This window comes from Canis lupus, chromosome X (assembly GCF_011100685.1).
Source record: "Canis lupus familiaris isolate Mischka breed German Shepherd chromosome X, alternate assembly UU_Cfam_GSD_1.0, whole genome shotgun sequence".
NCBI lineage: Eukaryota > Metazoa > Chordata > Mammalia > Carnivora > Canidae > Canis > Canis lupus.
In genome coordinates, this window is record NC_049260.1 from 79,563,943 (window position 1) to 79,591,331 (window position 27,389).

A 27,389-nucleotide genomic window follows, 5' to 3' on the forward strand; every position below is an offset into this window, starting at 1 on the left:
GAATTCGACCTGAGATTTAAAGAGAGAACAGTCAGAACACTACAGAAAGAAGGGTTTTCACATCTAGCAAGGCAGAAAGGAGGAAAAATAAAAAAGAATCATGTAGGGGAGGGACATTGCGAGGAGCCAGGCTAAAGTGGGGCCGAAGCCTCTGGACAGGAAAGCCCAGCCATGGAGAAGCAGGAACTTTAAAAATCCGCACCAGATTCATCCTGGATGGAAAAGTGCTCAGCAGGGAAATTGGGCAGAATCACAGGAGAGGCAGTGAAACCTCCAGTTTTCCGGAGTCACCAATAGAGGAAGCGCGCCTGGGGGGGAAACACGCCAGAAACTCTGAGCCGATCTCGGAAAAGGGCTGGAGCGCAACTGGCAGGGCATTGGGAGAATCCGGTCGGTCAGGCGAGTGGCTTGGGATGGAGGGGTCTGCACCCTGCTGCCTTCGGGAGCCACGCCCTGGGAGTATGATTCCAGCAGCACAGGCCCTGGATCCCAGGGCACTGGGCAGACAGCCGGCATTCCTGCGTTCCCCCTGGGACAGGTGGAGGCAAGGAGGGCACAGGACAGTGAGGACTCTCCTGCCACCAGGCGCCCGCAAGCTGTACAGATCAGCGCACTCGTGCTGCCCTGGGAGCATGTAGGCCAGTGTGGACTGGGAGATTGCATTAGTTACTGCAGGGAGCTGACTCCAGAGCTGGAGACTGGGCCGCAGCCAGTGTTGTTCTTCCTTGTTTCACCCTGTGTCTGGGAGGGGAGAGGCCACCAGGATCTGAGGCCTCACAGGGTAAAAAGCTCCTACTGAGCCATGCACCTGGCAGTGGGACTGGGTATCTCCCCAGGTACACACACCTGGGAATCAGCACAGCAGGCCCCTCCCCCAGAAGACCAACTGGAAGGAGAGGGGAAGAGCAAGTTCTTGAACAAGCAGTGCTGGAAAGCTCCAGGGGAAGTCCAGGGATTTATACTATATAGAACTAGAGGGTACCCCCCCTTTTCCCCCTTTTTCCAATACAACTCATTTTTATATCCAACTAAAAATTTCCAATATTTTTTCCTTTTTTGCACCTTAACTACAATATTTTATCGGCTCTTCACTTTTAAGTTTCTCCCTTACTGACTTTCATATTTCTACAATTACATGCCTTAGATATATTTTCCACTTCTAGATTCCCTTCAACATACTCAATTTACTTTTGGGAAATATATGAGATTCTTTTTATTTTGCTTTGTGTTTTTTGTTTTGTTTTGTTTTGTTTTGTTTTCTCTGTCTCATTTTGTTCTACAATGGCAGAAGTTAATACCTTCTAAAACATGACCAGCATGCACTCAGAACCAAGTGGTATACCATGCTACTTCATTCTGCGAGATTATATTCTCTCTTCATTCCCATTCTGCTTCCCCCACTTTTATCTCATTTATGTTTTGGTGGTCAATATTGGGGCTTTCTACAAGTATTGCTGGTTTATATAAATTTTGTAATAAGCTTCTTGTAACATACAGAATTTAATACAATCAGAATCAAGGGGGTCACACTTTAGGACCCCTCAGGTAGACTACATTCTTCCTCCACTACTTCTTCATCATTTCCCAGTGTCCCCCTTTTCTCTTCTCCTTTTTTTCTTTTTCTTTTCCTCTTTACTTTTGTTTTTTTCTCTTCCTTTTTTCCATCTTCTTTGGGATTCTTGGCCTTTTATTTTTTATATTTTATTTTAAAATTTGTTTACATTTTTCTGGTCCTTTTCTTTTATTTTTTTCTCACCTTTGTTTTCATTTTTCTGGTCTCTGACCTCATCAGAGTCATATAGGGTGAGATTTACTTAGGTTGTGGTTGATATTCTTGACTCAGCTTGCTCATACGGCCACTCTGCACTCATAAAAATGACTAGAAGGAAGAAATAACCACAAAGGAAAGAATCAGAAACGGTACTCTCTGCCAGAGAGTTACAGAAAATGGATTACAATTCGATCAGAAAGCCAATTCAGAAACACAATTATAAAGCTACTGAAGGCTCTGGAAGAAAGCATAAAGGATTGAAAAGACTTCATGACTCCAGAATTTAGATCTAATCAGGCCAAAATTAAAAATCAATTCAATGAGATGCAATCCAAGCTGGAGGTCCAAATGACAAGGGTTAATGAGGTGAAAGAAAGAGTGAGTGACATAGAAGACAAGTTGATACCATGGAAGGAAGCTGAGAAAAAAAGAGAAAAACAAAAGACTATGAGGAAAGGTTAATGGAAATAAATGACAGCCTCAGAAGGAAAAAAATCTACGTATAATTGGGAGTCCAGAGGGCGCCAAGAGGGCCAGAGGGCCAGAAAGCATATTTGAACAGATCATAGCTGGGAACTACCCTAATTTGGGGAGAGAAACAGACATTTAAATCCAGGAGATAGAAAGGTTCCCCCCAAATCAGTAAAAACCATTCAACACCTCAACATTTAATAGTGAAACTTGTAAATTCCAAAGATAAAGAGAAAATCCTTGAAGTAGCAAGAGACAAGAGCTTCTTAACTTATAAGGGGCAAAATATTAGATTAACAGCATACCTCTCCACAGAGATCTGGAAGGCCAAAAAGGACTGGCAGGATATATTCAGGGTAAAAGTGAGAAGAACAGGGCAGCCTGGGTGGCTCAGTGGTTTTAGCACTGCCTTCAGTCCAGGGCCTGATCCTGGAGACCCGGGATCGAGTCCCATGTCAAGCTCCCTGCATAGAGACTGCTTCTCCCTCTGCCTGTGTCTCTGCCTCTCTCTCTCTCTCTCTCTGCCTCTCTCTCTGTGTGTGTGTGTCTCATGAATAAATAAATAAAATCTTTTAAAAAAGTGAGAACATGCATCCAAGAATACTTTATCCAAGAGGGCTCTCGTTCAGAACAGAAGGAGAGATAAAGAGCTTCCAAGATAGGCAGAAACTGAAAGAATATGTGACCACCAAACCAGCTCTGCAAGAAATATTAAGGGGGACTCTGTAAAAGAAAGAGGAAACCCAAAGAAATAATCCATAAAACAGGGACTGAATAGGTATTACGATGACACTAAATTTGTATTGTTCAATAGTTACTCTGAATGTGAATGGGCTAAATGATCCCATCAAAAGATACAGGGTTTTGGACTGAATAAAAAAGCAAGACCCATCTATTTGCTGTCTGCAACAGACTCATTTTATACCTAAGGACACCTCTAGCCTGAAAATGAAAGTTTGGGGAACCATTTACCATTCAAATGGTCCTCAAAAGAAAGCTGGAGTACCAATCTTCATATCAGAGAAATTAAAGTTTATCCCAAGACTGTAGTAAGAGATGAAGAGGGACATTATATCATACTAAAAGGATCTATCCAACAAGAAGACTTAACAATCATGAATATCTATACCCCTAATGTGGGATCTTCCATGTATATCAGTCAATAATCAGAGTAAAAACATAGATAATAATATACTAATAGTAGGAGACTTCAACATGGCACTTTCTGCAAATGACAGATGCTTCTAAGCGTCTCTAAGGAAACAAGAGCCTTAAATGATACACTGAACCTGATGGATTTCACAGATAGTTACAGAACTTTACATCTAAACTCAACTGAATACACATTATTCACAGGTGCACATGGAACTTTCTCCAAATCACACCACATACTGGATCACAAATCAGGCCTCAACTGATACCAAAAGATTGGGATTATCTCTTGCATATTTTCAGACCATAATGCTTTGAAACTAGAACTCAATCACAAGAAGAAATTTGGAAGAAACTCGAACACGTGGTGGTTAAAGAGCATCCTGCTAAAAGATGAATGGGTCAACCAGGAAATTAGAGAATTACAAAGATTCATGGAAACTAATGAGAATGAAGATACAACTGTTCAAAATCCTTGGGATACAGCAAAAGCAGTCCTTAGAGGGAAATACATCACAATTCAAGCGTCCCTCAAAAAATGGAAAAACCTTAAATACAAGAGCTAACCTCATACCTAAAGGAACTGGGGAAAGAACAGCAAATAAAACATACACCAAACAAGAAGAGAGATAATAGACTGAAGCAGAACTCAATGAAATAGAGACCAGAAGAACTGCAGAACAGATCAACAAAAGCAGTTGTTGGTTCTTTGAAAGAATTAATAATATAGATAAACCCCTAGCCAGCCTTATTAAAAAGAAAAAGGACTCAAATTAATAAAAACATGAATGAAAGAGGAGATATCACAAATGATTTTAAAAACGTATTACGAACAGCTATACTCCAAGCAATTTGGAAATCTAGAAGAAATGGATGCATTTTCAGAAAACCACAAATTACTAAAATTAAACAGGAAGAAATAGAAAATCTGAACAGGCCAATAACCACGAAGGAAATGAAAGAAGTCATCAAACCCTCCCAAGACACAAAAGTCCAGGGCCAGATGTCTTCCCAGGGGAATTCTATAAAATGTTTAAAGAAAAAAAAAAAGGAAAAAAACTCCAAATGTTTAAAGAAGAAAGAATACTTATTCTACTAGCACTGTTCTGAAGGATAGAAAGGGATGGAATATTTCTAAACGGGTTTTATGAGGCCAGCATCACCTTAATTCCAAAACCAGACAAAGACCCGACGAAAAAGGAGAATTATAGACCAATATCCATGATGAATACAGATGCAAAAATTGTCAACAAGATACTAGCCGATATGATTCACAGTACATAAAGAAGTTTATTTACCATGACCAAGTGGGATCGAAGGCTGGCTCAACACTCATAAAACAATTAACATGATAGATCACATCAACAATATTAAAACAAGAAGTATATCATCTTCTCAATATATGCAGAGAAAGCATTTGACAAAAAAACACAGGAGTGTAGGGATAGAGGGAATATTCGTCAGCATATTAAAAGCCATCTATAAAATCCCACAACAAAGATCATTCTTAATGGGGAAAAGCTGAGATCCGTTCCCCTAAGATCAGGAGCACGATATAGATGTGCACTCTCACCACTGCTATTCAACATAGTAGTAAAGTCCTAGCCTCAGCAACCAGGCAACAAAAAGAAATAAAAGGCATTCAAATTGGCAAAGAAGTAGTCCAACTCTCCCTCTTCACAGACGATATGATACTGTACGTGGAAAACCTAAAAGACTCCACCCCAAAATTCCTAGAACTCATACAGCAATTCAGAAACATGGCAGGATGCAAAAATCAATGCCCAGAAATCAGTGGTGTTTCTATACACTATCAATGAGACTGAAGAAAGATAAATTAAGGAGTCAATCCCATTTACAATCACACCCAAAAGCATAAGATACCTAGGAATAAACCTAACCAAAGAGGTAAAGGATCTATACCCTAAAAACTACAGAACACTTCTGAAAGAAATTGAAGAAGACACAGAGAGATGGAACAATATTCCATGCTCATGGATTGGAAGAATTAATACAGTGAAAATGTCAAAGCTATCCAGGGCAACGTACACATTTAATGCAATCCCTATCAAAATACCATGGACTCTCTTCAGACAGTTGGAAAAATCATTTTAAGATTTTTGTGGAATCAGAAAAGACCTCGAATAGCCAGAGGAATATTGAAAAAGAAAACCAGAGCCGGGGGCATCACAATGCCAGATTTCAAGCTGTACTGTAGAGCTGTGATCATCAAGACAGTATGGTACTGGCACAAAAACAGACCCCTAGATCAATGGAAGAGAACAGAGAACCCAGAAATGGGCCCTGAACTCTATGATCAACTAATATTTAACAAAGCAGGAGACTATCCACTGGAAAAAAAGACAGTCTCTTCAATAAATGGTGCTGGGGAAATTGGACAGCCATGGGCAGAAGAATGAAACTAGACCATTCTCTTACACCATACACAAAGATAAACTCAAAATAGATGAAAGATCTAAATGTGAGATAAGAATCTACCAAAATCCTAGAGGAGAACACAGGCAACACCCTTTCTGAACTTGGCCACAGCAACTTCTTGCAAGATACATCTTTGAAGGCAAGGGAAACAAAAGCAAAAATGATCTATTGGGACTTAGTGAAGATAAAAACTTCTGCACAGCAAAAGAAACAGTCAACAAAACTAAAAGACAACCTACAAAATGGGAGAAAATATTTGCAAATGACATGTCAGATAAAGGGCTGGTATCCAAGATTTATAAAGAACTTATTAATTCAACAGCAAAGAAACAATTCAATCATGAAATGGGCAAAAGACATGAACAGAAATTTCACAGAGAATGACATATACATTGCCAACAAGCACATGAGAAAATGCTCTGCATCACTTGCCATCAGGGAAATACAAATCAAAACCATAATGAGATACCACCTCACACCAGTGAGAATGGGGAAAATTAACAAGGAAGGAAACAACAAATGTTGGAGAAGATGTGGAGAAAGGGGGACCCTCTTGCACTGTTGGTGGGAATATGAACTGGTGCAGCCACTCTAGAAAACTGTGTGGAGGTTCTTCAAAGAGTTAAAAATAGAGCTACTCTATGACCCATTAATTGCACTACTTGGGATTTACCCCAAAGATACAGATGCATTGAACAGCCAAGACACCTGCATCCCAATGTTTATAGCAGCAATGTCCACAATAGCCAAACTGTGGAAGGAGCCTCATTGTCCATCAAAAGATGAATGTATAAAGAAGATGTGGTAAATATGTATACAATGGAATATTACTCAGCCATTAGAAACAGTGAATAGCCACCAATTTTTTCGACATGGATGGAACTGGAGGGTATTATGCTGAGTGAAGTAAGTCAATCAGAGAAGGACAAACATATGGTCTCACTCATATATGGGGAATATAAAAAATAGTGAAAGGGATTATATGGTAAAGGAAAGAAAATGAATGGGAAAAATCAGAGAGGGTGACAGAACATGAGAGACTCCTAAATCTGGGAAACGAACAAGTGGTAGAGGAAGTGGAGGTTGGTGGGGGGATGGGGTGACTGGGTGACAGACATTGAGGGGAGCACTTGATGGTATGAGCACTGGGTGTTATGCTATATGTTGGCAAATCGAACTCCAATAAAAAAATTTACCAAAAAAGTCCTTTTCAAGTCTTCTGGAACCTGGACCATATTTTTGCAAGAGCATCAGAATACCACCTGTAAAGAACAGGGCAGTCAAAAATGGACATAGTTAAAGACCCAATGACAGTTCAGTATAATGCAGTCGAAAAGAAAATTTGATTATTTTTTGTAACACACAGCATTTTAACAATTCAAATGTCAAGTGATGGCACTGTACCAGGACATGTTTCAACTTTAGGAATTTCATTTCGTTTTTGGAATACCAACAGCATTCATGCACCCAAAATAATCTAAGTGGGCTTATTATTATTTTTTTGACAATTCTCATGTTACTTCACATAGCAGGTAAACTACATATATTAGCCTAGAGATTATTTAGTGTTTGACTTTCTGGAAATCTGTTGAAAATCAATGAACTAATGAACGAACAAGCAAACAGCTAGCCAGTCAGCCAGCCAGCCAGCCAAACCAACCAACCAACCAACCAACCAACCAACCAACCAACCAACCAACCAACATCTCAGAAGGTTTCAAGGCACATGCCTACAAAGGATCACGGATCATTACAAAACTGAAACCTCGGTATCTGTTTTGCCAAGGTGACTCTAGGAGATTCTACAGGTTATAGAGTTGTCACCAAAATGTATCTCCTTTAATACTGAGAAGTTTTCATTTTCTTATGTAGGTAAAGACTGGATAAAAACAAATATAAAAACCTTGCTGTTCTGGGCAGGTAAAGTAAAAAAAATAAAAAAACAAAACAAAACAAAACAAAACAAAAAACACCCCAAAAAACAAAACAAAACAAAACAAAAACATTGTCTTTTCTTCTTTGTTCACAATCACTTATCAAGAGTAGACAGCCAATACAAGAAAACCTTGTCATTTTAACAGAGAGAAGAGCCAAATCTCAATGTTACACAAGTGTGCTTGTAAAACTCACTTCTCCCAATTTCAGTCCATCTTGACCATGCATACAATTCCTTTTCAAAACATCTCCTTCGGGGAAGCCTGGGTGGCTCAGTGGTTGAGTGTCTCCCTTTGGCTCAGGGCGTGACCCTGGGGTCCTGGGATCGAGTCCCACAGCAAGCTCCCTGCATGGATCCTGCTTCTTTTTCTGCCTGTGTCTCTGCCTTTCTCTCTCTCTCTCTCTCTCTCTCTCTCTCTCTCTGTGTGTGTGTGTGTGTGTGTCTTTCATGAATACATAAATAAAATCTTTTTTTAAAAAAAAAGGACAAATTTTGTTTAAATATCTGTACTATCCAAAGAAATATACACATTCAGTGCAATCCCCACCAAAATAACACCAGCATTTTTCACAGAGCTAGAACAAACTATTCTAAGTTTTGAAAGGAACTGGAAAACACCCTGAATAACCCAAGTAATGTTGAAAAAGAGAAGTAAAGCAAGAGGCATCACAGTTCCAGACTTCAAGCTTTCTACAAAGCTCTAATCCTGACAGTGTGTAACTGGCACAAGAACAGATAAATTGATCAATGGATCAGAATTGAGAACCTAGAAATAGACCCTTATCTCTATGGTCAACTCATCTTTCACAAAGTAAGAAAGAATATCCAGTGGGAAAAAAAAAGAGTCTAGTCAACAAATGGTGTTTGGAAAACTGGACAGCCACATGCAAAAGAATGAAACTGGACCACTTTCTTACACCATACATAAAAGTAATGTTAAAATGGTTAAAGGACCTAAATGTGAGACAGGAAGCCATCAAAATCCTAGAAGAAAATAAGAGCAGCATCCCCTTTGAACTCGGCCATAGCAACTTCTTACTAGACATGTCTCTGGCAGGAAGGGAAACAAAAGCAAAAATGAAGTATTAGGACTTCATCAAGATAAAAAGCTTCTGCACAGCAAAGGAAGCAATCCATATAACTAAAAGACAACCTACAAAATTAGAGAATATATTCCAAATGAATTAAAGGGCTAGGATTGGGCAGCCCCGGTAGCGCAGCAGTTTAGCGCCGCCTGCAGCCTGGGGTGTGATCCTGGAGAGTGAGTCCCACATTGGCTCCCTGCATGGAGCCTGCTTCTCCCTCTGCTTGTGTCTCTGTCTCTGTCCCTCTGCCTGCCTCTCTCTCTCTCTCTGCCTCTGAATAAATTTAAAAACAAGAAGGAAATTTAAAAAAAAGAAGAATAAAGGGCTAGGATTAAAAATATATAATCTTTCAAATTCAACACTCCAAAAATAATCCAGTTAAGAAATGAGAAGACATTAAGAGACATTTCTCCAAATAAGACATGTAAATGACTAACAGAAACATGAAAAAATGTTCATCACTCATCATCAAGGAAATAAAAATCAGATCCACAATGAGATACCACCTCATACCTGTCATAATGGATAAAATTAACAACTCAGGAAACAACAGATGTTGGTGAGGATATGGAGAATGGGGAGTGCTCTTACATTGTTGATGGGGATGCAAACTGGTAGAACCATTCTGGAAAACAGTATGGAGGTTCCTCAAAAAGTTAAAAATAGAACTTATCATTTGACCCAGCAATTTTACTACTAGGTATTTATCCAGAGGCTACAAAAATAGTTATCTGAAGGGGCACATGCACCCCAATGTTTATAGTAGCTCTGTCAATAATAGCCAAATTATGAAAAGGGCCCAAATGTCCTTTGACTGATGAATGGATTAAGAAGGTGATTTATATATAATGGAATATTACTAACCATCAAAATGAATGACACCTTGCCATTTGCAATCATGTGGATGGAACAAGAGGATATTATGCTAAGTGAAATATGTCAGTCAGAAAAAGACAAATACCATATGATTTCACTCTTACGTGAAATTTAAGAAACAAAGCAGATGAACATAGGGGAGGTGAAGGAAAAATAAGATAAAAAATAGAAAGGCAAACAAACCATAAGAGACTCTTTTTTAAAAAGATTTTATTTATATTTGGGAGATAGAGAGCACAAGGAGAGAGAGTGGGAGAGAGAGAGAGAGAAGAGGAGCAGACTCTCCATGGAGCAGGTAGCCCAACACAGGGCTTGACCTAAGGACCCTGGATCATGACCTTTGCCAAAGGGAGATGCTTAACTGACTGAGCCACCCAGGTGCCCCAAGAGACTCTTAATTATAGACAACAAACTGAGGGTTGCTGAAGGGGTGGTGCATAGGGGAATATCCTAAAAGGGTGATGGGAATTAAGAAGGGCAATGATTGTGATGAGCACTGGGGTTATATGTAAGTGACGAATCACTAAATTCTACTCCTGAAACCAATACTACACTCTATACATTAACTAACTTGGTTTTAAATAAAAATGTGGTAGAAAAAAAAAACAATATAAATCCTGTTCTATGCTACACTATGGATGAAACTTGAGGACATTATGCTAAGTGACATCAATCAGTCCTAGAAAGACAAATACTGCATGATTACCCTTATATGAGGTATCAAAAGTAGCCAAACTCGTAGAAGCAAAAAGTGGAATGTTGGTTTCCAGGGGCTGGGGGAAAGAGGATATGGGAAGTTCATGTTCCAAGCGTACAGAGTTTCAGTCATGCAAGATGAAAAAGTTTCAGAGATCTGCTGTTTGACAGTGGACATAACATATAATTAACAATACTGTACTGTACCTTTACATGTTATCTGTTACTACAACAAAAGTTTACAGGACAGTTGGTGAGAAGTGTCTTGGCAGAGATTTTTCAAGTCAGAAACTTTTGGAAGACTTGAGTACACTTCTCTCTATCATCTTGCATATCATGCCAACAGTGTTTAGAGTTCTTCCTACTTCACATCTTCTGTATCATTGCTTCAACAGCTTCAAATCAGGGTCCTGTATTTCTCACTGGGACAAGTGTTATAATGGATTCCAAATTGATCTCTTTGCTTTCAGTCGCTCACCTCCAATCAATTCTAATCACTATAACCAGTAAAAAAATGTAAATATTATATATCACTCCTGATTAAATCACTTCAGTAACTTTTTATTACCTATCAAAGAAAGAAAACACCATTTTTCCTTGATTACTGGCTACCAGCTATGTCTCCAGTCCTATCCTGTCCTTGCATCCTTTAGTCCAGCTATATAAAACTATTTCCCTTACTTTTATTTATGCAGAAACTCATGCCCTTCCCCACCTCCAGCCACCTGACATTTTTAATAGCAATAATGGGTTTAGCATTACTTCCTATTGATATCTTTCTTGATTCCAGATCCATAATTCCTGGAAGAAGTTATGTCTCATTTTCTTAAAAAATTCCTTATAAAAAATTTATTATGAAATTTTCTATCCTGGCATGTATAGCTTTTAATTATACCTTAATTTGTCGACTGCCTTTCTTTAATAGACTGTGAACTTGGCTCTTAGATATTTGTTAACATTTCTTTCCCAGAAATTAACATAGTGCTGGATGGTCAGTGAATGTTCTATGTATGTATATGTGCATATATGAATGAATAAATAAACAAGTGAGTGAATTTATGAGATAATAAATTTCAGATGGCCTGCCAACATCCCTCACCTCAGCCTTCATATTAATTTTTGTATACTTCCTAAATTCAATTTTACTTTAGAAGACAACCTTGTGGCTTTATTCATGCTATCAATACTTACAGAATCTTAAAATTGGAGGAAATCTCATGGCTTATATTACTAAGGATAAGTAACTCCAGCAAATACAATAAGTTAACACAAAATTGCAGTGACTTAACATAAAAAAAAACCTTTAATTTTTGCTAACTTGAAGTATGGTTGGGTGCTCAGGTGACTTTCTATGAAAACGGCTTTACTATCCCCTAGTGACCTTTCAGAGCCTTTTGTTGGATCCTCTGCAATTATCTATTGGAGGAGGGGAAGAGAGAATGAGAGTGAGAATGAGAGCAAGGGAGAAGGAAATAGACACAGAGAGGGAGATGTCACAAGAGTCTTTTTAGTTACCAGAACAGAAAGTAGTGTATACTACTTGCAACTGCATTTTATTGTCTAGAGTTCAGGTAATGGTCAACCTATTTTCAAGGGAGGCTGAAGAATATAGAGGAACACATGGATATGGGTGAACACTGATGGTCCCCACAACAGTCATCTATTCCTACCCAATGTTGGGATACCTCTGGAAGTATCCTTAAAAGATGATTATCTGAAAGAAGTTTGATGACAATGGAGAACTCACTATATGCACAAAGCAACTTGTTCAATTATTTTATGATTCTAGTCACTAAAATGTTCTTTATGCTAAACCATGATCTCCTTCTTGTAGTAAGAGAGTACATTTATTTTTCTTCCATTAAGCCACTCAAATATTTGAATAAAGTACCAGATCCCCCCAGCATTTTATCTTCCTTAAGATAAACATTTCCAATTTGTATTAACTTTTTATAGGAACTTTACACTATTATGGCTGTCCTCTTCTGGATATACTATAATGATGTTAGTCTATATCTTAAAATATGAAACCATACGCCAATTATGGCCTCTCATAGAGATCAGGATACTGACTTCCTACAATCTGGTCACTATGTAAAGTGAAATCATGCGTATAAAATCGCTTTTCATAATGTAAAGCAGCATGCTTGTAGAAGGTCTCATTATTATTATAAATGTAGCTTGAGATTGTGGAGCTTATTCAGCAGCCACATCACACTGTTGGACAGTAATTGAAACTTGTAGTCAGCTAAATCCCCAAACCTTTTTCACAGGAATTGCTACATGAAAGAGCCCCATAATCATTTATTCCACGGTCAATGATAACTACACCATTCATTTTCTGCCTTTGAGAAAATAGGCTTAATAGTGTCTAGGTTTCCAGGGCTAACTACCAATTTAAAACTCTTGACAAGTTTTAGATACAATCAACCCACACAAACCACTTTGACCAAATTCAGTGGGTTTTTTTAAAAGTATAAATTCAGTTAACTAAGCATATTTTAAAATTTTTGTCTGCATGACAACAAATACCTGATTTAAGGCCCCTTTTATCTACTTGTGGCATTGGTGAGGGAATAGCCTTAAACTTTTGATTTCCTCTTCAGTAGCTAATGGTTTTGTTTTCACTAACGCTCTCTGTGGTCAAGAAATGCACATTTTCTTGGAATTGCAAACAGTGAGAGCAATTTAAATTATATAGAAGCACCAAAACCATAAATAATAGCAACCTTGAGATCTCATTACTAGTATAAAGCAGAAATATGGAAAACCATAACTTTTCCACCATATTCTTTTTCTTCTCTCTCTAGGAACATTCTGGATCATTTACTTCTCAAGCCCATAAATCAGAGCCATCTCTTAAATCCAGGATTAGGGGATCCCTGGGTGGCGCAGTGGTTTAGCGCCTGCTTTTGGCCCAGGGCGCGATCCTGGAGACCCGGGATCGAATCCCATATCGGGCTCCTGGTGCATGGAGCCTGCTTCTCCCTCTGCCTATGTCTCTGCGCCTCTCTCTCTCTCTCTGTGTGTGACTATCATAAATAAGTAAAAATTAAAAAAAAATAAATCCAGGATTAGCAGTCCATAATGAAAGGATCAGAATTTTTAAATGCAGTCATTTTAATTGCTTAGTCTATTTGCATGTCTCCATAGAGAATGTGATAGTGTTTTTAAATACTGGGTTTTTAAAATAATTCCCATTGAATTAATTGGACTACTTTAAGCAGTGAAAGGCAACTACATTATGTAGTATTTGAAGTATGTTAACTCTGTTCAGTCTTGATAAGCCAGAAGTTGCAGTTTTCCAAGTAAGAGAAAAAAGAAATCAACTTCCATATTGAATAATGAAAGTACATAGTAGTTTTGACAGAGTCTAAAAACCTAATAATGTTTCTGTATTTACTACAAAAATAAGAAGTGCAAGCCTATGTAGATCTACTACATATTTCATTATGACACACTAACCCTTAGCCTTACTACATATACAATTTCCTGGGTGTACTATAACAAAGTGCCACAAATGGGGTGACTTAAAACAACAGAAATTTATTGTCTCACAGTCCCAAAGACTAGAAGTCTGAAATCAAAATGTCCACAGTGTTGGTTCCTTTTGAAGACTCTGAGGGTGAATCTGTTTCACGTTTCTTTTATAGCTTCTGGCAGTTGCCTATAATTCTTCGTGACCCTTGGCTTGTAGATGTGTCATTCCAGTCTCTGTCACTGCCATCCCATGCCATTCTCTCCCTGTCTGTGTCTTTTTCTGCCTCTAAATTTTCCTCTTCTTATAAGGGCAATAGTGATTGGAATATAGATCTCATTTTACTTCAGTGTAACCTTGTCTCAACTCTGCAAAGACCTGATTTCCAAATAAGATAATATTCACAAGTACCAGGCATTAGGAATATAGCTTTTGGGGTACACAATTCAATTTATAACACCACACCTACTTACAGTGATATCAACATGACAGTGAAATCTGGATGAGAAATAAAATCTTCAGTTTCAAAGTGAGAAAATTGCTGTACTAAAATATGAATGTTTGGAAGCTTTGACATTTGAGTTTTCATATTATTGGTGGCTTCTAGAAAGATATACTATTAGACAAGCACATAGGCAGGTCTTGTGCACATAAGAAAAATCTTATCTGAAAATAAGCTGTGTCCTCAGTCCTGAATTTACAAATCTAGTTTACCAGGTACACAGAGAAAAATCCTCGAGTATATATGAAACCTCTTTCAAAATTGTGCCTTATGCTCTTCCTCCTGCAACCCCATCGGAGCCCGTGTGCCCCGCTGCCCTCACCATGGCCGCGCTCACCCAGAACCCGCAGTGCCAGAAACTGCAGAAGTGGCATCGCTAGCAGGGCTCTGACCTCAACCTGCGCCACCTTTCGAGGGGGACAAGGAACGCTTCAACTGCTTCAGCTTGAACCTGAACACCAACCATGGGCATATTCTGGTGGATTATTCCAAGAACCTTGTGACCGACACTGTGATGCAGATGCTGGTGGACCTGGCCAAGTCCAGGGGTGTGGAGGCTGCCCAGGAGCGCATGTTCAAAGGCGAGAAGATCAACTTCATGGAGGATCGGGCGGTGCTGCATGTGGCCTTGCGCAACCGGTCAAACACACCCATTCTGGTGGATGGCAAGGATGTGATGCCAGAGGTCAACAAGGTCCTGGAGAAGATGAAGTCTTTCTGCCAGCACGTCTGCAATGGTAAGTGGAAGGGGTACTTGGGCAAGCCTATCACGGACGTCATTAACTTCGGCCTTGGCGGCTCTGACCTGGGGCTCCTTAGGGTGACTGAAGCCCTTAAGCCGTACTCTTCAGGAGGACCCCGGGTCTGGTTTGTCTCCAACATCGACGGGACCCACATTTCCAAAACCCTGACCACCCTGAACCCTGAGTCCTCTCTGTTCATCATTGCCTCCAAGACCTTTACCACCCAGGAGACCATTACAAATGTGGAGACGGTGAAGGAGTGGTTTCTCCTGTAGGCCAAGGATCCTTCTGCAGTCGCGAAGCGCTTTGTCGCCCTGTCTACTAACACGACCAAAGTGAAGGAGTTTGGGATTGACCCTCAAAACATGTTGGAGTTCTGGGATTGGGTGGGAGGATGCTACTCGCTGTGGTCAGCCATTGGACTCTCCATTGCACTGCAAGTGGGATTTGACAACTTCGAGCAGCTGCTCTCGGGCTCACTGGATGGACCAACACTTCTGTATGATGCCCTTGGAGAAGAACGCCCCTGTCCTGCTGGCTCTGCTGGGCATCTGGTACATCAACTGCTTTGGGTGTGAGACGCAGGCCATGCTGCCCCAAGACCAGTACCTGCACCGCTTTGCTGCTTACTTTCAGCAGGGTGACATGGAGTCCAACGGGAAGTACATCACCAAGTCCCGCACTCCTGTGGACCACCAGACAGCCCCATTGTGTGTGGGGGGAAGCCAGGAACCAATGGCCAGCATGCCTTCTCTCAGCTCATCCACCAAGGCACCAAGATGATACCCTGTGACTTCCTCATCCCAGTCCAGACCCAGCACCCGATAAGGAAGGGTCTGCATCACAAGATCCTCCTGGCCAACTTTTTGGCCCAAACTGAGGCCCTGATGAAGGGGAAGTCAACAGAGGAGGCCCAGAAGGAGCTGCAGGCCGCAGGAAAGAGTCCAGAGAACTTTGAGAAGCTGTTGCCACACAAGGTCTTTGAAGGAAATAGCCCAACAAACTATTGTGTTCACCAAGCTCACGCCATTCATTCTGGGAGCCTTGATTGCCATGTACGAGCACAAGATCTTCATTCAGGGTGTCATCTGGGACATCAACAGCTTTGACCAGTGGGAGGTGGAGCTGGGAAAGCAGCTGGCCAAGAAAATTGAGCCTGAACTTGATGGCAGTAGCCCAGTCACCTCTCACGACTCTTCCACGAACGGGCCAATCAATTTCATCAAGCAGGAGCATGAGGCCAGAAGCCAATAAACTCATGCCCGGCTGCAGTCCCTGTTGTAACCGGTCCTTCTTGTTCTCCTCGCCAGAGATGTGCTGCACAGTCTTTCCCAGAGCACTCTCTGGTTGCGGGCTTGGAGCACAAGCCCTTTGGGGGAAGCTGGTCTGGAATTACCACCCCTGCCCATCCATGTCCGTGTGCCCTCTGTTTTACGATTGGCTTAAGTGTTTCAGTGCAGCTGATTTTTCTGACCATGTTCACTTTGTTTGTGTACCAGATAGAAAAATAAAGATGCCACAAAGGAAAATACAAAAACAAAAACAAAATTGGGCCTTATTTGAAGTATTTTTCCCTCCCTCTTTTTTTAAAAAGATTTTATTATTTATTAATGAGAGACACAGAGAAAGAGAGAGAGACAGAGAGAGAAGCAGGCTCCACACAGGGACTTGATCCCAGGTCTCCAGGATCACAACCCAGGCTAAAGGTGGCGTTAAACCGCTGAGCCACCAGGGCTGCCCTTTCCTCCATCTCTTAAGGCCATAAGGGCTTACTCATTTTAGCTGTCTCCCTTGACAGAAATACTACCTCATCATCGGGAAAATTTTGAGACACTGGTGTGTTTATAGAGTTTGTATTTATGGAGGAATATCGCCTTACAGATAAAAAAAATTGAATAAAAATCTTTCATTATAACATAGCACCAAGGAGGGCAAAATTGGACCAATTTAATTTTATTTTAAAGATTTATTTATTTACTTATTTATTTATTAGAAAGAGAGCATGAGCAGGAGGAGGGACAGAGGCAGAGGGAGAAGCAGAATCCCCACTGAACAGGGAACCCAACTCTGGACTTGATCCCAGGACCTTGGGATCATGACCTGAGCCAAAGGCAGACACTTAACCAACTAAGCTACCCAGACACCCTTGACCAATTTAATCTTAAGGGTATACATACGCAGGATAGAAGTGGTATGGTAAACAAGTGTAACTTCAGGGTTATGTTTCTTTCTTAGCCTAAAAAATTGTGGAGAAAAGGAGTAACTTGGGAAGTGAAGAAAAAATAGCTTACACACATCTATTGTTATAGATGGATTACAGATAATTGTAAACCAGGTTTCTAGATTATTGCTTTGAAGTAGTGGGATTGTGTATTGCCGTATTATCACTGGGATTTCTTTTAGTCTAAACATATGATGCAACCTAGGTCTTCCTTCTAGCATCTTGTATAGGGCAGTGTAGACGCCATGTGTAGTCAGTGTGGACAATAAGTTCAGACAATAGATGGTCAAAAGGTTCTAAATAAATACAAGTGCTATGGTCCCATAAATAAAAGTGTAGTATTCATTTTTGTTGTGATCCCTAGGTCCTTTTAATGTCAGTATGGCCTTGTGGGATGGTTTTTGTTTTTATTCTTTCTAGAGCCATAAAATAACCTTTCACCTCCCCTTCCTTATTTAAGGGGCTATTTCATGTCCACAAACATGGCCTTTGCCAATGTATTCTAATTTGCATAGATTTTTATTAGCTCTAAATACAAATAGGTAATTAAAGTGACGTTTTGTTAGATTTGACTTATTCAACAAAGGGTTATTGAGTGCTAATGATGTATAGGCACTGTTCTAAACATTGTGGATATAACATAGATACAGTTTTCCTCATGGTGATTATTGCCTAAAAAGGGAGACAGAGCTTATTTTTTTGGGGGGGGGGAGACAGAGCTTAAATAAATTAGCCAATTTTGCATGAATGTAAAATTAAAAATTGTGATTAAATGTTATGAATAGGAAGACGAAAATTATATGAGAGAACATCAATTAGATTGTGGATGGGTAGAGATGCATGGTGTCAGCAAGTTTAGAAGTGGAGACTTAAAGAATGAGAAGGAAGCAGCATGCAAAAATTGAGGAGAATGTTTCATGCAAAGGGAATTGCATATGTTATGGTCCTAAAGAAGGGAAAAGGTTGAAAGCACTTGAGACCTAAATGGAATGTAGCTAGAAAATTGCAATCTGTGGAAACAGAAGTATGGATGGCATGAAGTGACATCATAAAGGTGAGGAATTTTCACACCATGCAGAACCTCAAGAATCAAAAAAGTCTCATGATGCAATATATATATATATATATATTTTAACTTTTTATTTTGAAATAATTTTAGACTTACAGAAATGTAAAAATAGCACAGGGTTCCTAAATAGCTTTCACCCAGCTTATTTTATTTATTTTATTTTAAAAAGATTTTATTTATTCATTCGGGTGGTGCAGAGGGACAAGCAGACTCTGCTGAGTATAGAGCCCAGAACAGGGCTCTAATCCCACAACCCTGAGATCATGACCTGAGTGGAAATCAAGAGTCAGGTACCAATTGACTACCTAGGCACTCCCATAGAGCTTCTTTTAGTTAAAAAGATATTGTAGTATTTCATGCAAAATATGAAGGTGGCTAAGACTAAAGGTGTTGGTGGAGGTAACATCACTTAAATTAACCTACTATGCCTCAGACTCTGTGTTAAAGTGCTAGAGATGCAGTAATGAGCAAGCAAGTCTGGTTTCTGTCTTCAAGAGCTTGCATCTAGTGGACTTACCAATGGATTGGATATGTGATGGTAAGAAAGAGGATAGTGTAATGAAAGTTTGCCAGGTTTCTGATTTGAACGTTTGAATGAATAGAGATGTCATTCACTGAAGTGGGCATTTCAATTATCTATAACTCTATAACAACCTTAAAATTTAGTGTCTTAAAAACAAGTATTTATTATTTCTTATGATGCTGTGGGATTCTCAGTGGTTCTGATGCTGCACATTATTTCAACTGTGATCATTCATGAAGTTGAATTTAGTTGAGATCTTTGCTGAGCATGGAATCTCATCATCACTTCATTAACATTTCTTGGGCCTTGGTGTTGAACTTTGTCAAAAGCACCTCATTTCATCTCCACGTGGCTTTTCTCTTTCCACACTGTATTATTCATTTTTTTAGTCCAAGCTTCTTTACTTAGCAACTCTCTTCTAGGATAGGGAGAAGGTATTAGGTCTTTTAAAAACTAGGCCTACTATGTCTCTGCCTCTCTCTCTGTGTGTGTGTGACTATCATAAATAAATAAAAATTAAAAAAAGATAAATACAATAAAAATTTGGATCCCTGGGTGGCACAGCGGTTTGGCGCCTGCCTTTGGCCCAGGGCACGATCCTGGAGACCTGGGATCGAATCCGACGTCAGGCTCCCGGTGCATGGAGCCTGCTTCTCCCTCTGCCTATGTCTCTGCCTCTCTCTCTCTCTGTGTGTGACTATCATAAATAAATAAAAATTTTAAAAAAGATAAATAAAATAAAAACTAGCCCTAAAATGGGCATCACTTTCACCATATTCTATTGGTCCAAAGTATGTCACAAGACAAACCCAAATTCAAGGGGAAGAGAAATCAATTCCTAATTTCAAAAAAGAAACTATGTAATTTTTGGTGGCATTTTTTGGAGACAGTCTACTACTGTAGAAAAGTGTGGAAAGAGATTTGGATTATAAATCACAACATCACATGAGAGATCACAATATTAGAGCTAAGAGGATCCTAAGAGAACTTCTGCTCTGATTACATTATTTTTCACATGAGTAAACTCAAGCCCAGAGAATTAAAGTGACATTTTAAGGTCATACAGCTAATTGGGGCATGATACCTAAGGTACAATTTTCCCAAGTCTGCCAGTGCTTTTTTATAATAGATTCCTACTAACTCTTTGTATAACAAAATGTAATCTACTCTCAAATTCTCCTTCTTTCAACATTTCTTAAGTTAATGTTTGAAGGAAATGTAACTTGTTTTCCAGGCAACCTCATGGGTTTCTAGTGCCTATGGAAGAATAAGTAAATGGAGTATCATCTTAGGAAATCAAGAAAGAGATTGGGCTCTGGCTATATTTTATTTCTTTTGCCTGTTTATCAAATGGATTCATGTTGTATCATTTTAGGTTGTTCTTACTCTATCTGTCAAGAGGATGAATTATTTGAATTTGATTGCCTCATATGTTCTGTAAATTACAAATAACAACATTTGAATCCACTATCTTGACCTTTTCAACAATGCATAATTTTCAGGGCATGCCATTGTATATCTTTTCTTGTTTACAGCCTCAATGAACTGTAGAAAAGAAGTGGAATGGCTATCAAATTAAAATATACAATACTTAGAAGGTCAAAATAATGTATCATGAGACTTTTTTTCAAAGCAAGGATTAAAATAGGGATGTCTATCTTATTACTCCTTCACTTTCCCTTCTTCCCAGTCATACGCACACAATGGGAATATCTGATTTAAAATACTGTGCACATCATGATGGTGTGGATGGAAGAAATGAACAATATAATAACTAAAGTTGTACTAATATTTGAGTTCATCTGGAATAGGAATTTTGCTATGTATAGACAGACTGTAGATCCATTTCACAAATGGGTTTAATAGTGTTGCATTTATCAAACCTAGTCTGGAAACATTCTTAAGGATTTGTAATTATCTCAATTTCTAAAAATTTTAATTACAAATTTAATTTTAATTCGGTTTAATGTTAATGTTGAAAAACCATTTAGCACATACTTAAGAGAAACACGGGGTATCAAATAAAAATGGTGGTATCGGAATCTTAATATGTTAAGAGTCATTATCTATTTCAGTGGTATTCCCCTTTTAGTAGTGGAACAATTTCTCCAAAAGCAATTTAAAGCTGAAGCCCAATATGAAAACATATTGAGAGGAATCAGCTTTAGTGAAGGAAATGATGACCCTAATGAAGTCCCAATCCAGTTGGGGTCCAGCCACTGCCATAAATCCCCTGGGGCTCTACAGAATGGCTTTTGAAAATCTCTGTTCTACTGCAGTGTATTGCTGTCTGAAACAGCCACTAATCCTCTATAAAGCTAACTTTCATTATTTTGCCCTAAGGAAGGTGAGACTCAGAATCCCCCTGAGTATAGGAGAAGGGTATTTCTTTTCATTTCTTCTAGACCCATATAGCAACCTTGACAGTACTATGCCCACAGTTAGATTTCATTCAAATACTTGGGACTGCCTTCAACATCAGAGTCCTTTTCAGAGACCATATTGCCAAGATAAATAACTTCTGAAACAGTAACAAAGCTAATGGCAGCCGTATACCATAGATGGACTATGTTATTCACATCACTTAGCTTTAATCATCAAGCTGCTTCCCTTTCATCAAAATTATTGCAGACCTGTGATGGTGAATAATTGTGTTGTATACCTGATACGAATGTAACATTGTATGTCAACTATACTCAAGTGAAAAAGCTAAAATAAGAAAATTAATGCAAACCTGTGTTTGAATTTCACCCTGCTCCACACTGCTACTTGCATTTCATTAGGCTTACTTCAAGTAGCTGATGTTTGCTAGCTCTGAAGAACAGTTCCTCAGTAGATGCTCTTAGGCTTCAGAAATTGGAAGGAATAGTTGTAGAGCCACCCACAGAAGGTCCCTCAGGAGCTGGCAGAAAAGAAAAAAGGGAAAGCATTTCTTTACTGCCAAGTTATAAAAAGAAGAAATGTGAGCTTTCCCATTCCTTTTTTGTGTCCAACACTGGAAGATTTATTCCTTGATCAAGTACCAGTGTTTACAGACTCATTCTTAAAGCAGTGGGAGAAAATATCGATTAGTAAAATCCAACTAAATCACAGTAGATCTACAAACCAGTAATTAACAAATTACATTCTATTAAGCAAAGGAAATTTATCTAAGCATTAGGAAACAGGGGATATGGTCCTAGATGTGTCACAAAGAAGATTGATATTAGGCAACTAATTTTGCCTCAGTAGCTCATCTTATTTTTAATCCATAGAATAGGGATTTATTCATTCAATCATCATATATTTATTGAACACTTGCTATGTGTCAGGCAAAATTCCAGGTATAGGATTTAACAGAAAACAAGACCAACAAATTTCCTGCCCTCATGGGTGCTTACATTTTAGTTGGGGAAAGAGATAAATATTCATAAGCAAACAAATATATAAGTTGTTCACAGATCCTGATAACTTCTATGAAGGAAAAGAACAAGATAATTTGATATTAAACTCACTGGAGGAGACTACTTCATATGGAGTGATCAGAGGAGCCACCACAAAGGAGAATTAAAGGAAAAGAATAGAATGATTTAACCATTGAAGAAGCTTGAGGAACTTATGAAAAAAAAGCCAGCCTTTCATTGGCCAACAGAAAGATTATAGACTGAGACAATGACTGTAGTTGTAGACTAGATATAAGATGACGGACTTTTTAACAACTGGGCCTCATTAGGAGCCTCTAGCTAACATAAAATAATAGAATTTTCTCAAGACTTAACATGTTTGAAAATATATAAATTATGTTTAATTTCATAAAGTACAAGAAAGAAGCACATGTATATATTTGTGTGCTATGCCTCTGAATTCTAGCAAGAATAATCAATGAAAAACATTTCAAAAGGGAAGATAAATGGTACGATTAGTTTGTAGCCACAGGATAGACCAACTGGGCTGTTTCTAAAAGCAACTGGAACTAGATATAAAAAAATCTTAGGGTAGTGTTTCCCACGTGGTCCAGCAAGCTACAAACAAAAGTTTTATAATCAGTTAAATCAGGGAAGGGCCTCATACCCTCTCCCCATCTTGGAAATTTGTACTGAATATTGGTCCATCAGTTTCTGCAATCTTGTGTAATAAAGGAACTTATTGAGTTTTGATTTATCCATCATTTTATAAACATAATTCACCATGGAATAACTAGTGTAGCAAAGTGTATGTGTTTGTGTACATACGTTTTTATGTAATGCATGCATTTGTGTATATGTGTGTGTTATACCCACCAACGTCTCACTGAGCACACCTTATCAAAAGCTACATCTGTGGTTCGGTAACTAGTATGAAAAACAAATGGGCAAATGGGTGACAGTTGGTTAAGCATCTGACTTTAGGTCATGATCTCAGGGTCCTTCAGCCTTACAGCAGTCATGTTGCCTGCAAAACAGGTATATTCGGAAAACTGCTGCTCAGGACGAGCACACTATGGCCAAACTCATGGGCAAACTTCAGCCCATATCAGGCTCCCACTCAGTGGTTGTTTGCTTGTTCCTCTCCCGCTGCCTCTCCCCTTGCTTGTGCTATTTCTCTCTTAAGTAAATAAACAAAATCTTAAAAAATGAAAAAGAAAAGAAAACCAAATGGATTCTGCTGTTAGTAGCATTGAACTTTACCTTGTGTGGTAGATTAAATAAAGCTTCTTTATTTTTATTTTTTATATTTTTTATTTTTATTTTTTAATAATATATTTATTTTTTATTGGTGTTCAATTTGCCAACATACAGAATAACAACCAGTGCTCATCCCGTCAAGTGCCTCCTCAGTGCCTGTCACCCATTCACCCCCACGCACACTGTCCTCCCCTTTCACCACCCCTAGTTCATTTCCCAGAGTTAGTCTTTATGTTCTGTCTCCCTTTCTGATATTTCCTACCCATTTCTTCACCCTTCCCTTCTATTCCCTTTCACTATTATTTATATTCCCCAAATGAATGAGACCATATAATGTTGGTCTCCGATTGACATATTTCACTCAGCATAATACCCTCCAGTTCCATCCACATTGAATGGTGGGTATTTGTCGTTTCTAATGGCTGAGTAATATTCCATTGTATACATAAACCACATCTTCTTTATCCATTCATCTTTCGTTGGACACCGAGACTACTTCCACAGTTTGGCTATTGTGGACATTGCTGCTAGAAACATCAGGGTGCAGATGTCCCGGTGTCTCATTGCATCTGTATCTTTGAAGTAAATCCCCAGCAGTGCAATTGCTGTGTCATAGGGCAAGTCTATTTTTAACTCTTTGAGGAACCTCCACACAGTTTTCCAGTGTGACTGCACCAGTTCACATCCCCACCAACAGTGCAAGAGGGCTCCCTTTTCTCCGCATCCTCTCCAACATTTGTGGTTTCCTGCCTTGTTAATTTTCCCCATTCTCACTGGTGTGAGGTGGTATCTCATTGTGGTTTTGATTTGTATTTCCCTGATGGCAAGTGATGCAGAGCATTTTCTCATGTGCGTGTTGGCCATGTCAATGTCTTCCTCTGTGAGATTTCTGTTCATGTCTTTGCCCATTTCATGATTGGATTGTTTGTTTCTTTGGTGTTGAGTTTAATAAGTTCTTTATAGATCTTGGAAATTAGCCCTTTATCTGATAGGTCATTTGCAAATACCTTCTCCCATTCTGTAGGTTGTCTTTTAGTTTTGTTGACTGTATCCTTTCCTGTGCAAAAGCTTCTTAGCTTGAAGAAGTCCCAATAGTTCAGTTTTGCTTTGTTTCTTTTGCCTTCGTGGATGTATCTTGCAAGAAGTTACTGTGGCCGAGTTCAAAAAGGCTGTTGCCTTTGTTCTCCTCTAGGATTTTGATGGAATCCTGTCTCACATTTAAATATTTCATCCTTTTTGAGTTTATCTTTGTGTATGGTGAAAGAGAGTGGTCTAGCTTCATTCTTCTGCATGTGGATGTCCAATTTTCCCAGGACCATTTATTGAAGAGACTGTCTTTTTTCCAGTGGATAGTCTTTCCTCCTTTGTCGAATATTAGTTGACTATAAAGTTGAGGGTCCACTTCTGGATTCTTCATTATGTTCCATTGATCTATGTGTCCGTTTTTGTGCCAGTACCACACTGTCTTGAAGACCACAGCTTTGTAGTACAACTTGAAATCTGGCATTGTGATGCCCCCAGCTATGGTTTTCTTTTTTAATATTCCCCTGGCTATTCGGGGTCTTTTCTGATTCCCCACAAATCTTAAAATAATTTGTTCTAACTCTCTGAAGAAAGTCCATGGTATTTTGAGAGGGATTGCATTAAACGTGTAAATTTCCCTGGGTAACATTGATATTTTCACAATAGTAGTTCTGCCAATCCATGAGTATGGAATATTTTTTCCATTTTTTTTGTGTCTTCCTCCAATTCTTCAGAAGTGTTCTATAGTTTTTAGGGTATAGATCCTTTACCTCTTTGGTTAGGTTTATTCCTAGGTATCTTAGGCTTTTCGGTGCAATTGTAAATGGGATTGATACCTTAATTTCCCTTTCTTCAGTCTCATTGTTAGTGTATAGAAATGCCACTGACTTCTGGGCATTGATTTTGTATCCTGCCACACTGCCAAATTGCTGTATGAGTTCTAGCAATCTTGGGGTGGAGGCTTTTGGGTTTTCTATGTAGAGTACCATGTCATCTGCGAAGAGGGAGAGTTTGATCTCTTTTTTGCCAACTTGAATGCCTTTTATGACTTTCTGTTGTTCGATGGTTGAGGCTAGGACTTCTAGTACTATGCTGAATAGCAGTGGTGAGAGTGGACATCCCTGTCTTGTTCCTGATCTTAGGGGAAAGGCTCCCAGTGCTTCCCCATTGAGAATTATATTTGCTGTGGGTTTTCTGTAGATGGCTTTTAAGATGTTGAGGAATGTTCCCTGTATCCCTACACTCTGAAGAGTTTTGATCAGGAATGGATGCTGTATTTTGTCAAATGCTTTCTCTGCATCTAATGAGAGGATCATAGGGTTCTTGGTTTTTCTCTTGCTGATATGATGAATCACATTGAGTGTTTTACGAGTGTTGAACCAGCCTTGTGTCCCAGGGATAAATCCTACTTGGTCATGGTGAATAATTTTCTTAATGTATTGTTGGATCCTATTGGGTAGTATCTTGTTGAGAATTTTTGCATCCATGTTCATCAAGGATATTGGTCTATAATTCTCCTTTTTGGTGGGGTCTTTGTCTGGTTTTGGAATTAAGGTGATGCTGGCCTCATAGAACGAGTTTGGAAGCATTCCAAACAGCTTTAGTAGAATAGGTATGGTTTCTATCTTTCCAAACAGCTTTAGTAGAATAGGTATGGTTTCTTCTTTAAACGTTTGATAGAATTCTCTTGGGAAGCCATCTGGCCCTGGAGTCTTGTGTCTTCCAGCCAAAAACCCTGGAGGTTTTTGATGACTGCTTCAATTTCCTCCCTGGTTATTGGCCTCTTCAGGTTTTCTATTTCTTCCTGTTCCAGTTTTGGTAGTTTGTGCCTTTCCAAAAAAGTGTCCAATTTTTCTAGATTGCCTAATTTATTGGCGTATAGCTGTTCATCATATGTTTTTAAAATCGTTTGTATTTCCTTGGTGTTGGTAGTGATCTTTCCTTTCTCATTCATGATTTTATTAATTTGAGTTTTCTCTCTCTTCTTTTTAATAAGCCTGGCTAATTGTTTATCTATCTTATTAATTCTTTCAAAGAACCAACTCCTCGTTTTGTTGATCTGTTCCAGTTCTTCTGGTCTCGATTTTGTTGCGTTCTGCTCGAATCTTTATTAACTCTCTTCTTCTGCTGGGTGTAGGATCTATATGCTGTTTTTTCTCTAGCTCCTTTAGGTGGAAGGTTACCTTTTGTATTTGAGTTCTTTCCAGTTTTTGGATGGATGCTTGTATTGCGATGTATTTCCCCCTCAGGACTGCTTTTGCTGTATCCCAAAGATTTTGAACCTTTGTATCTTCATTCTCATTAGTTTCAATGAATCTTTTTAATTCTTCCTTAATTTCCTGGTTGACCCTTTCATCTTTTAGCGGGATGGTCCTTAACCTCCACGGGTTTGAAGTCCTTCCAAACTTCTTGTGATTTAGTTCTAATTTTAAGGCATTATGATCTGAGAATACACAGGGGATGATCCCAATCTTTTGGTTTCGGTTCAGACCTGATTTGTGACCCAGTATGTGGTCTATTCTGGAGAAAGTTCCATGTGCACTTGAGAAGAAAGTGTATTCAGTTGAGTTTGGATGTAATGTTCTCTGGATATCTGTGAAATCCATCTGGTCCGTATCATTTAGAGCTCTCGTTTCTTTGGAGATGTTGTGTTTAGAATAGCTATCGAGTGTAGAAAGTGCTAGATTGAAGTCACCAAGTATAAGTGTATTATTATCTAAGTATGTCTTAACTTTGGATATTAATTGATTGATATACTTGG

The 27,389-nt window shown here is 38.9% G+C and overlaps 1 protein-coding gene and 1 pseudogene across 1 annotated transcript in view; both read left to right on the forward strand.

The window, feature by feature from the left end:
- The window catches only part of IL1RAPL2 (interleukin 1 receptor accessory protein like 2), a 652,944-nt gene that overhangs the window by 341,083 nt on the left and 284,472 nt on the right, over positions 1-27,389 (forward strand). The gene's annotated exons all lie outside the window — the stretch shown is intronic.
- Positions 14,570-16,610, forward strand: LOC102153411 (annotated as a pseudogene).